Source organism: Coptis chinensis, chromosome 7, assembly GCF_015680905.1.
Source record: "Coptis chinensis isolate HL-2020 chromosome 7, ASM1568090v1, whole genome shotgun sequence".
NCBI lineage: Eukaryota > Viridiplantae > Streptophyta > Magnoliopsida > Ranunculales > Ranunculaceae > Coptis > Coptis chinensis.
This window is the reverse complement of record NC_141462.1, coordinates 35827505-35839190: the sequence shown is the minus strand read 5'-3', so window position 1 is coordinate 35839190 and position 11686 is coordinate 35827505. Positions and strand designations below refer to the sequence as shown.

General features: G+C 35.2%; 1 long non-coding RNA gene across 4 annotated transcripts; it reads left to right on the top strand.

Annotated features, from left to right (window-relative positions):
• Positions 1–4529: 4529 nt before the first annotated feature.
• Positions 4530–10190, top strand: LOC147487316 (uncharacterized). Of its 4 annotated transcripts, XR_015201517.1 has the most exons (5): positions 4530–4671; positions 4847–5073; positions 7136–7318; positions 8096–8259; positions 9805–10189. It is a non-coding gene; the product is annotated as an uncharacterized LOC147487316 (long non-coding RNA). The 4 variants fall into 4 exon arrangements; XR_015201515.1 differs by lacking the exon at positions 4530–4671 and having other exon boundaries at positions 4686–5073; positions 9805–10187; XR_015201516.1 differs by lacking the exons at positions 4530–4671; positions 4847–5073; positions 7136–7318 and adding exons at positions 7803–7877; positions 9568–9670 and having other exon boundaries at positions 9805–10190.
• Positions 10191–11686: the final 1496 nt, after the last annotated feature.

Below are 11686 nucleotides of genomic sequence, written 5' to 3'. Positions count from 1 at the left end.
GCCGCTTACCGAAAGCACCTTCACTTACAGAACTTGACTTACTTCATCTTCAAAGATGGAATTGAACACAAGGAAGAGAGACTCAAATCTTTATAGACAAGGGCCTCCCAGAGTAGCCGCTGTTTGAGTTCGGCTTTAAAGGAAACGAGCATAGCCTTGAATAACTAGAAAGGAGTCCAATGCCTGGAAAGAGTACCGGACGAAGAAGCAAGACTTGTGATATGCCGTTGGTTTCATTCAACCCCCCAGAACCAGAACTTAACTAGCGAAAAACACTTCTCTCTAAGCTTATCCTCTGAATCTCTCAACTAGCACTTATCCTTTCCCGTCACTCGATCAAAAGGGAGCATAAGCAAGTTCAGTAGTTGAAACCTTTGTAAAAACCCACCAACAACTCTACTTTTTGAACCATTTGATTAAATTTTGAACCATCGGGAGAGTCCCTTTCAAATTTAAAGTTTGGCTACATGGTCAGAAATATTTAAACAGTTTTCTAGCATTACCCCACAGAACTTAGGCCAATTAGCTTTACCCCCCAGTCAACTGTTATTTTTTTGGTCAATGCATGTAAAAAGACTTTATTGCCCTTTGCCCTTTTAATAGTTTTCTAGCTTTACCCCCCAGAACTTAGGCCAACTAACTTTATCCCCCAGTTCTTTCATCTAGAGGTTTACCCCCCCCCCTCCCCCAAGACCACAACACATCCAACTCAATTGAGGTTGACCGCGATGTTTTTGGTCAAGATAAATGAAAAGACTCTAATTCCCTTTTATAGGTATAATTACATAAATACCTTGTGACTTTGGCAAATACAAAATTGGAATTCAAATCATCTATGACACATGTCATGATCTTGTGAACTCTATCCGACGGCTACTACCAATTCTTATCAAATGACATCCACACCCTTAACATTATGAAATTACATAATTAATCTTACGATTGTTAAAAGCTACATGTATGCTAAGAGAAAACCAACCGTGAAAGGGCAATGAAGTCTTTTTATGTGGTAATGGTGTATGGCTTGGAGAAGATAATGTTGCAGTGATGGTAGTGATGGTGTATGGCCGTCGGATAGAGTTCACAAGATCATGACATGTGTCCTAGATGATTTGAATTCCAATTTTGTTTTCGCCAAAGTCATAGGGTATTTATGTAATTATACCTAGAAAAGGGCATTTGAGTCTTTTCATTTGTCTTGACCAAAACTATTACGTCAAACTCAGTTGACTTGGATATGTTGTGGTCTTGGGGGGGGGAGTAAACCTCTAGATGAAAGAACTGGGGGGGGGGGGAAACCTCTAGATGAAAGAACTGGGGGGATAAAGCTAATTGGCCTAAGTTCGGGAGGTAAAGCTAGAAAACTATTAAAAGGGCAAAGGGCAATGAAGTCTTTTTATATTCATTGACCAAAAAGATAACATTTGACTTGGATGTGGTGTAATCTTGGGGGATAAACCTCTAGATGAAAGAACTGGGGGGGAGGGGGTAAAGCTAGAAAACTGATATTTAAATTAGTCCTCATTTGAAAATATTGAAATATTGGAATTTTGCATGTATTGTTGAAATATCGGAATGGTAATTCGTGATATGTATAGAAGATATCGACATTTGTGGAGATATATCGACAGTGTGACTTCAGTCAACTGACAGAAGTGGTACTATATATTTCCTAATTTTTTTAAATTTGGTACTATTTCCTAATATCGGTCTATAAAGTGGTACAAAAGTCTAAAAAGCCTTGAGGGTATTGTGGATATTATGAAAATCTGAACATATTGAAACAGTTTGACTTCGGTCAACTGATAGAAGTGGTACTATTTCTTAATTTTTTTTTTGAAATTACGTACTATTTCCTAATATCGGTCTAAAAAGTTGTACCAAAGTCTAAAAAACCCTTAATTAAATGCATGTTTTGTAACATTATATTGAACATTTGTATTATAAATATTAATAATAATGTCAACGACTACACGCATATATAATATAAATTAATTAATACATTGTATATCTCTACTAGTAGTAGAGCCTATAATGATCGTGGCCTCTTAAATTCATCCGGGTCTTTTTCTGACGCATAATACCCTTGATGAATAATAAAATCAGATGCCTAGATATTTATTAATGAAGATTACTTTGTCTTTTTATGCCTTTATAAATTTTCAGTACCGATATTGTCCTTAAATAAAAATATTGTTTAGGGCATCTCCAATGGAGGGTGTAAACCGTATAGAGTGGAAATTTTACACCCCAAATATAAAAAAAACTCTCTCCAATAGGGGTGCTATACTGTAGGTAACAGTGTATTAGCTAATAAAAAGGGTGGGGAATTCCCCTCGCTATTAGTTAATAAAAGCACGGGCTTTACACTTTCGAACCCGACGCCCGAGTGAAATAATTTTTGGACGTCACTTTAAGTAACGTCCCTCTCTACTTCTAAAGTAATTTTTTAACTCGGACGTCACTTAAAGTGACGTCCGAGTTTAAAATCTATTTTTTTTTTTACACTTCTCCATTGAAAAGTATAGAGTGTGGATATTTATAAGTTATATAATACTATACAATTAGAGGTGTAAAATCCTAATGGCACCTACGTTAGGGGTGGGCAATGGGCCGGGCCGGTAGCCCGACCCTAAACATTTAAAGCCTTTCAGTTATTAGGGCCGGGCCAGCCCGGCCCTAAAGTCCCCATAGGGCCGGGTCGGGCTGGGTCATAAGTCTAAATTTCAAGCCCTGACCCTACCCTAAGCCATCTTTAACAGTTTAGGGCCGGGTCGGGCCGGGCCTATATATTTTATTTTTTTTACTGCATTAGTTTTAAAACTCATTTATATTACAAAAAAATTTCAAAGATTTGCAAACTCAAAGTCCCACCACTTTGAAATTTGAATAACAACTAATCTAGTAATAATTCTTGATAAATCCAACAATTTAAAATGCATATCCACAATCTAATAAACTGAAGTACATAGAGACTCATATTTATATTTCAAAATTACAGTTAAAATGCACAAGACACATTTTGGAATGAGCTTTCACTGACATAAATCCGTTATTTCTTGTACTCAAATCTCACCAAAATTACATTTAACATTAAAGAACACAAAGACAAATAAGAGTATGGAATGAGTTTTTACTAACGTCAACCTATTTTTCATTAGGCTAGTGCCCAGTGCTCATTATTGTTCTTGGCGACTAGGTTAGACGGGGAGTTGTGAGGTGTACGTGAGTTGTGAGATAGAAACAATTAGGTTTACAAGTTTTTATGATATAAGACAAGTTATTAGAAGTACCCATACGGTAAGTAATAAATTACAAAAGACAATGTTATTTTAATTGAAAATATGTAACAAGGAGTTGGATAGTTTTAGTTGTGTATTTTATAGTGAAATTATAACTAGGGCTTGGTTAGGGTCGGGCCTATGTTTCAAAACCTTAGCCCTGACCCTGCCTTAGAAGGCATTAGGGCCGGGTCGGCCCTACCCTAAACTCTGTGAGGGCTTTATAGGAATTAGAGTCGGGTCGGTCAGGGCCGGGTTAGGGTCATTAGGGCCAAATTCCCACCCCTAACCTACGTGGAGGTGTAATTTTACACCCCCCATTAGAGATGCCCTTACACCTTTAAATAAGAGCAATCAGTATTTTCATGTGACAGTATATTAGAAAACCAAGTCCACCCCATTTTCAATTTTCAATATGCCATTTAATTAGCAATAATTGGGTTATTTAATAAGAGGTTAAGAAAAGGAAAGGTATAATCAGAGAATACGAACCGTTTTTCTCTTCATCTTCCCCTCAATTTGGGCTGCACCCATGGTCTAATTATTGTGAGTTCAAGACACAACACACGTACGTACACACTCCCATAAAGTTTTTTTGTGTGCTTTCTCTCAAAATTTGCTACTTCCAAAAACCCCAATTTGAAAATTAATAAAAAATGGCGAAGAAGAAGACTTGGTGTTTTACAGAACCCCAATTGAGCGTGAAGAAGATATAACAAGTTGAAAGAAGAAATCGAGTTCTTTGAAGGCCGGTCAATTACGCCGTTGTACCACGGCAACAAGATTTTTTTTTTTCTCTTCAAATTCGATTTAATTGTATGAACAGTTCTTTATGATGTGTTTTTAAGAAATTTGGTGAAGATTGGAACTCTCGTTAAAGAAGGATGAAGTCATATTGATCATCTTTGTTGAAAAGGATGAACTCTGTTCAAGACCTTTGTTTCACTTTGTTGAATTCGGCAAGGTAATGTCCTGAAGTCCAGTATAATTAAGGATTCTTATCTAAAGCTTCTTAATAACATATGTTGAAAGTGAGGGTGACATCTAAGAAGAAAATCAAAGCAGCTAAGATTGGAGTTAGAGCACACATGTAAATATATATGCTTTAAAATCTAAATGGACTATTCAAGTTCATACATGTACAGTAGTCAACTGGACAATGCTTCTCCTATATATATATATATTCATTTTTAAGATTGACAAACTTTAGTACTATCTACACTGTCGCTCTGATTGGAGAAAGTGGCTATGGTAAATTTATCTTTTTAGCAGCTCTTAAGGAAATAAATACACTTTTATTGGATAAGAATGAATTGATCCATCACATCTAGGAGGTTTAACCTTGCATTTTCTTGTGAGTAGCAGAGAGCTTTCGGAAGAATGGCACAAAGTAAGTTTCATTACAGAGCTTTTAGATAACGGGTCATATGTTTATTTTGTTTTCGTTCATGATCAGATCAATGTTCGGTAGTTCGGTGTTCATGTTCAACTAACCCGACTTAACTGTATTTATGGTGTTACTCTCATGCTCATGGTCCTCTGCTCTGCTCTTTGCAATGGGGCAGAAAGATGCACATGTGGGAGATGAAGCCCAGTTTAAAAGAGGTGTCCTTACGTTAAAATACCCAATTGACCATGGGATTGTTAGCCTTATTAGTGAGAATATATGGCATACATATTATTGGCGAGATGCTTTGGGATGGAAGATTCGCCAAGATGTGCATACCTGATATGGTCAGGATGGAAAGATGCTTTGGGATGGAACTTATTCTTCTTAATCTTGGCGAATCAGGTATGTGTCGAAACCTTTTATTGATATTCATCTCATGTTGGTAAGCCATACATATTAAAAGGAAATAATTAGTATATATTTGTGTCAGATGCAAATAAAAGATCCACTAAAGAAAAAAGTTAGGCCAATACAACGTTCTATATTTTATCCAATTATGTATAGGAGCTATATTTTAATACTCTTATATGTTTTTGTGCATAAGATAACCACCGACACTAAGTTACTGAAGCTTAGGGGAAAGGATGGGAAAGCACCAGTCCATACGTGCAGATAAAGAATACAACTAAGGCGAGCCTAGCTCTCCTATGAAGAATCCCCTACTGAATTCAAGTAGTAGCACAATATTTGGTGATAGACATCATTCATTGGGTAAGATCGTTTGTGTACTTTCACTATTGGCTATATTTGTGTTGTAATTGAGTCATAAGTTCTAACTAATATATAGCAGTTATCCAATATCTGTGTTATGTGGGTACTTCAAAATGGAAGTCGTACCCGTGTCGGACACTCCATATTTTAACTGAAAATGCCATGTCTCTAGAGTGTCTTTGCTGTGTCTCAGCCATACCCGTGCAACACAGTCCAATATCAAATATTCACTTCACCGATTATTTTTAAAAGGCTACTCATCGGCTTATTGTGCAAGCTGGAGATATTAGATGCAAGTGCAAAACGTAGATGAAATTGGGAGTAGGGTGTAACCCGTGGCAGACTACTGGCAGCTACTTTCGGGTCACTGTTTCGACATTATGCTGGCTAAACAGTAGATAAAAATGCAATAGGTAAGTGTCTTTAACTTTGATAATTAATTTTTTGAACCACTTACGGTATACGAAAGCTCATTATTAAAGAGTTGCGTGTTTTGTGATTCAAATAGCTGTACAAATGGGTGATAATAAAGTCTTCAGAGAGTCATCCTGTAAAAGGAGTTTGACGCCGATATTTCTCGCTATAGTTAGTGTACTTTATTTGTAGGGTTAGATAAGAGTTTGACCACCATATATAGGGTTTTTTTTTTTTTTATTTATTTATTATTATTATTTTTTTTTATGGTAATAGGTTGTATTCCATCTATAAGTTCCATTGCTAAGTTCTAATAGAATTTGTGTAACATGTCATAATGATTATAATACTTTTGCGTAAACAATTCGTGCTATCAGAGTTTCACTGACAAAGTATCCCAATTGACGTACAGTACAAACTATTCTATATTTCAGCTCAATTCATATTCAAATTCGAATTGCCCAGATGGGTGTATCAAATTTGGCAAGCATGGCGTATTGGCTTATGTTGTTTTTTGTTCTTTGTCAGTACAGAGAGTCTAAGCTTAAGTTTAGGTTGTTATTGATGTATTACATTTTGATTTGGCGAAGCAATGGAAATAACTTAAAGGATCCTAATTATGCTACAACTTGAGCTGTCTATATGTGGCATTGTCATTATGACTGTCTGCATCTTTTTCCTATCAGTCTGTTAAGTGGTACTTTCTCATGATTTCAATTTACTTTTATGACTTCATCCAACTGAAATTTGTGCTTCACTATCGTGCTGATTTTTCAAGTACTTGCATGGGAAACTTTACGAGATACTTCTACGCTTTTGACTTCAGCTGGCAGATGGTTTCCATTTCCAGGAATGACCATCTATAATGCATGCAAAACGATGCTAATAAATTTCAAAGATAGTTTGAGAATTGAACTTGGCCCTGATGTTGAAGTTACAGTAGTGACTCATGGATTTATGTTAGTCCAAAATGGCCAAAGGAAGCACCTGTTTAGGGAAGATAGTTATAAATCAAAAAGTAAGTAATGAAATGTTTGATGTTTGTGTTGGTTATTTATGTATGACCATCATTTTTACATTTTTGATCTAGCTGGAGTATTATGGAAATACACGTTTTAAAGTGGTTACATCATTTCTAAACACAAGGTTTCCAGTAATATTCTTGCAACGATACCTTTACCCTATGACATGTTCGATTGAATTCATGCTGACAATAAAACACACCTTAAATGATTGATCCATTGGCTCAAATTTCTCATTGCTTGGTGTATTGGTGCAGTAATGCAGCTCAAACAAGGGAAAACACTTAAGATTATGCAGAAGGAAGTACGATAACTCCTAGAAGCCAAGGGGTTCATTTTCTTTCAAGCTTTTATTCAATTGCAACAATAGATGGGAAGACTGCTGCTCACCTTCAACAAGCTATTTCTAAATATTCAAGAGAAGAGATACTTACAATAATGTGAGTCCCCCCCTTTTTCATTTTTTTTTTTTTTTTAACCTTGTGATGCAACATAAGTGCATTACAGAACTTCCTCAACAATGGACGATTTATACTGACATTTGGTATTACAGAAATAGAGACCATGCACACATAAATGCATTTGTCTCATGAATGTAACAGTACTTATGCTTTGGTGTCACTCCATGAGGCATTACATCCAAGTAGTTGTCACCCAATTGATTAATTTAATGCTCATGCATCATCAACATCAACTTAGTAGTTGACTCATTGACTTGATCAAATTTTTTCTTTCGAAATCTTGAGTTGATTTTTCAAATCATGTAATGTTTAAGTGTAAACGGAGATTCTGCTCCAAAACTAGAGACTAAATCCTCAAAGTTTCTGATTGTTACCTAAGAAGTCAGAAGTCAGAACAAAGAACAAAGATTCGTTTATGAAACAATTCTAATTCTTTGTCATAATTTATTATTTTTTTTTTAATCCTAATATGTGTTTTGGTTTATATTGAATTTTGTAGAAAATCAAAACTTTTAATCTGTTGCAATCTCTGCATTAGGTATGTCTTTATTTATAGTTTTATACAATGCCTTCACAGATATATTTATTTATTTATTTTTCCATTTTGCATAATTCTTTTCACAAATGGTATCAGGTGCATAGTTCATTTGGTTATCTTTTAATATGCATACATAAATTGTTCACTCGACATTACAACGTTTTACATTTTTAGTTTCCTGTACTTATATATTGTTTTTCATTGAGTTTTGCTTGCAGATTGAAGAGAAATTCTACACTGTCTGGATTTGTGTATTGTGCAGATTGAAGAGAAATTTCCTTATGCACTCTAGGAGATGACAGAGTACACATATATTTTGTTTTAGTTGTCAAGTTCTACTAAACAGAGCTACACGTCTGAAAAAATTGTAGCCATTATCAAGGTATGACATAATTTGATTCTTATATCATTATTAGTTTTTTTTCTTTGTTCGTTTAGTTTAGTTTTTTATTCAAACTAAATACTTCTAATTTTTAACATGCTTGCATAAAACTTCAGAACATCTAATTTCCGGGCATCATTTCTTCATTTTCTCTCATTGTACAGTCCGATTGATTTTCATTTCTGTCCAGATACTACTGCAAGATAAATGTCGTTTTGTTTTGGGTGCGAGTTTACCCAAATATATAACATTACACTGATTATGAACTATATATGCTTGTAGACAATTTATAGTGGTGAGAGGAACTCAATAATACTTTAAATGTACTAGCTAGGGCTCTAGCCTTCTCTAAGTATTTGCCTCTAAAGAATTACATCTTGAATTGCGCCTCTTTGTCTATAATTAATATATGCAATGTTTTTTCCATTTTGCCAATTCTACGTACAGTTTGTCTTAAATGTCTTAAGATATAGAGTGGAGAGTCAATGAAATAGTTTGTCTTAAGACATACAATTTGTCTTGAAGATTTGTGGTTTTCTTTTTTTGTAGCGTGAAATTGGGTTTCGGGTTTTGCTTGCAACCTGTTGTATCTAAAAAATGGTTTTCTCAAAAAAATATCCTGACTTTTTGTTTTTGGATTCGATTGTGTGATCATTGCGTGAGATTTGAGAATGTGAACTTCATGTGTTTTTGTTGGTTTCTTAGTGCTTCGCATTGGAAGTTAACGGTGAGTTGTGTTGTACACTAATTTTACCACCTTACCAAATTGTTATAGACATTGGGGGTGTGTTTAAATTGAGGAATTGGGGGTTTTTATCATTCACAATTGGAGAAGCAAAAAAATAAAAAAACATAAAATCGTTTTCGAGTTTGGACGTGGCTTCAAAGCGTAGTCTCCAGGAACTCAAGGTTAGTTCCTCATAAAGATCTTCCTACTTTATGCAAACACCGATATTGTTTAGTCCTTTGTACCAATGTATGCGGTTTGAAGTGTGTTTATTCGAAAAAGTCGTGTCAACATCTTGGATCTGCTGGATTTATATGATTGGAGACGTTGGAGTCTACTTAAGGCCTTTAGGATAACCTATGAATATAATGCAAACTAAGGTACAAGGTACTATCACTTACGTTTAGGTAATAGTCTTACCGTTTGTGTTTCCCCATTGACATGCAAAGTTAGGTGGTTAGTGCAACACCTTTAGACGACTACAAGTTTCAAGATTTTGTGTTTAATTGTAATTACTTAATGATTTAACTTTATATGTCTGTATCTTGGAGTTGTAACTCTTACCTTTGTACCTTACTAAGGAAGCAAGAGGTGGGACAAAATAGGATAAGTGGGTTAAGGGGTGGTAATCTCTTAGCGCCTAGGGATCTGCCTATATACCCCTTCTCATGGATAATTGATAAGGTGATACTTAACAAAAATAACTTGAATTATGTCTTTATATACACTAAGACTGGGACCAGTTTTGTAGCAACTTATTTGGAAGGAATCTTTGTCTCATTCTCAATTTGGGCAGTTTTTTGTACTTGAATGCATAGGAGTAAGAGAGGAGATGTATCACTGGAGGATTCATGTTTTCTGAGGATAAATCGGCTGGAAAATGCTTAATTCATGATGAAATTAGTGTAAGATCAAGTGTTCTTCAAGGGGAAGGGAAAAAATAAGTGATGGATGTGATGATGGTATGGCCAATCTGCTCGATTGTGGATTGAAATACGTATATGGATTTCAAGCTCACACTTCATCTATTCTCTTTGCCCAGCAACTCAAGGTATTCAATCTATAACTTTTCAATTTTTTAATAAATAGCCATAATATCCAGATTTCCTTAATAACAAATTGGCTTGGTGCGGTGTTGTTTATGTTACCAACCTTGGTAAATTGTGTATTGTTACTATTATCCTCATGGTTCCATAACTTTCTAACACTATACACTCCTTCCATGCCGATTGCAACTTGATCAACAACTAGCATATTTTGCCACTTAAGGTTGTTAAACTTGATGCAATAATTACCAGTAAATACACACCGACTAAGGAGTTATTTACATACATTTGACTAGAATTAGATTTAGTAGTACAACTTTCAGAAAATTTGCCTTATAGATTATACAAGCGGACTTCTTATCTAACTTTTGATGTGCCAACGTAGTGCCGTAGGGCCATTTTGAAGGGTTCCAAAATTGGTTGGAATACTGCGTTCATTTCCCCAGTTTACTTTGCCGATAGAACTAAACATTTCTAGGGATTGGTAGGTGTTGACCAATTTAGGTGGTGGAGTAGGAACTAGGAAATATCAAGACTTTGCATTATGTGCTTGAATGTGACTTTCAGTCGTTTCCTTTCCAAATATCTTGGTCTTCTTCTAAAGCTATTTAGATCCTGTGGCGGGGAGGCTTGGGAGGAAGTTAGAGTGGTTGGGAGGAGGCAAAGGGGGTATTTCAAATATTCAACTTTTTGAATTAAAAGAAGGACATGTAGGAAAAAGAAAAGGAAAAAAAAACTCATGTCATAAAAGAATAAGTTATAAATTAGATATATAAATGTTTGAGCAAAAAGATATCCCGTTCTATAGGCCAGACCATTCCAACAAAGCCAACACAAAGGGTGTACCTAGATTTAAGTTTTGATTTACACACAGGTGTCCGATAATTTTTATTTTTTTTAATTTTATTTTTGCTACAAATTTTGTTTCCTCCTATTAGCACTTGGAAGTTGGTACCATAATACCACACCTGTCTTGCACTCTTGCTAACCCAAGTAACCTGAGATTCATACTTGAGATCTTCTTGAATATTTAGCACTTACTGAATTTTGCTAATCTTTAAGCTTTGTGTTCTTGGTGGTATTACCCCATCCCTCCCAGAAAACTCCATTAAATATGATAACGTAAAGGCTTTGACTTTGTTGGGTAAAAGCACATATAATTATTTAGGAATAAAAGGGGAATTCAACTTAGTACTCCATTTCCAGGAGCACCATATAACGTAACGACTTTTATTTTCCAAAATGGCTGGAATTGAGTTAAATATTGATTTTGACAAGACGATCATTGACGATGATAATGATTGTTGGGTGGCCGAACAAATTAGTTGTTGATTGAACTCATGCCTACACTGAATTGGAACATTCTCAATTTCTCATGGTCATTTTGACTTTTAGATTGCGTTACTTTTCAGTTTGTTTTCACTGTTTTCTTGCAAATAATGTGGTGAAATAAGTGTCTACTCAAGTTTACAGTTGAAATGATTTTTGGTTGTGTTCTATACTTCTACTTTTCAATTTAACAATTTGTCATTGAGTTTTAACTAAAGCGGTATTAAAGAGCGGTATTAAAGCTCATAGGTGCTTTGGCTTCCTCTTCAACAGTTTGGGTATGTGGTGAAGGATCTCTATCTTAATGTTATGTCTGCACTTGATG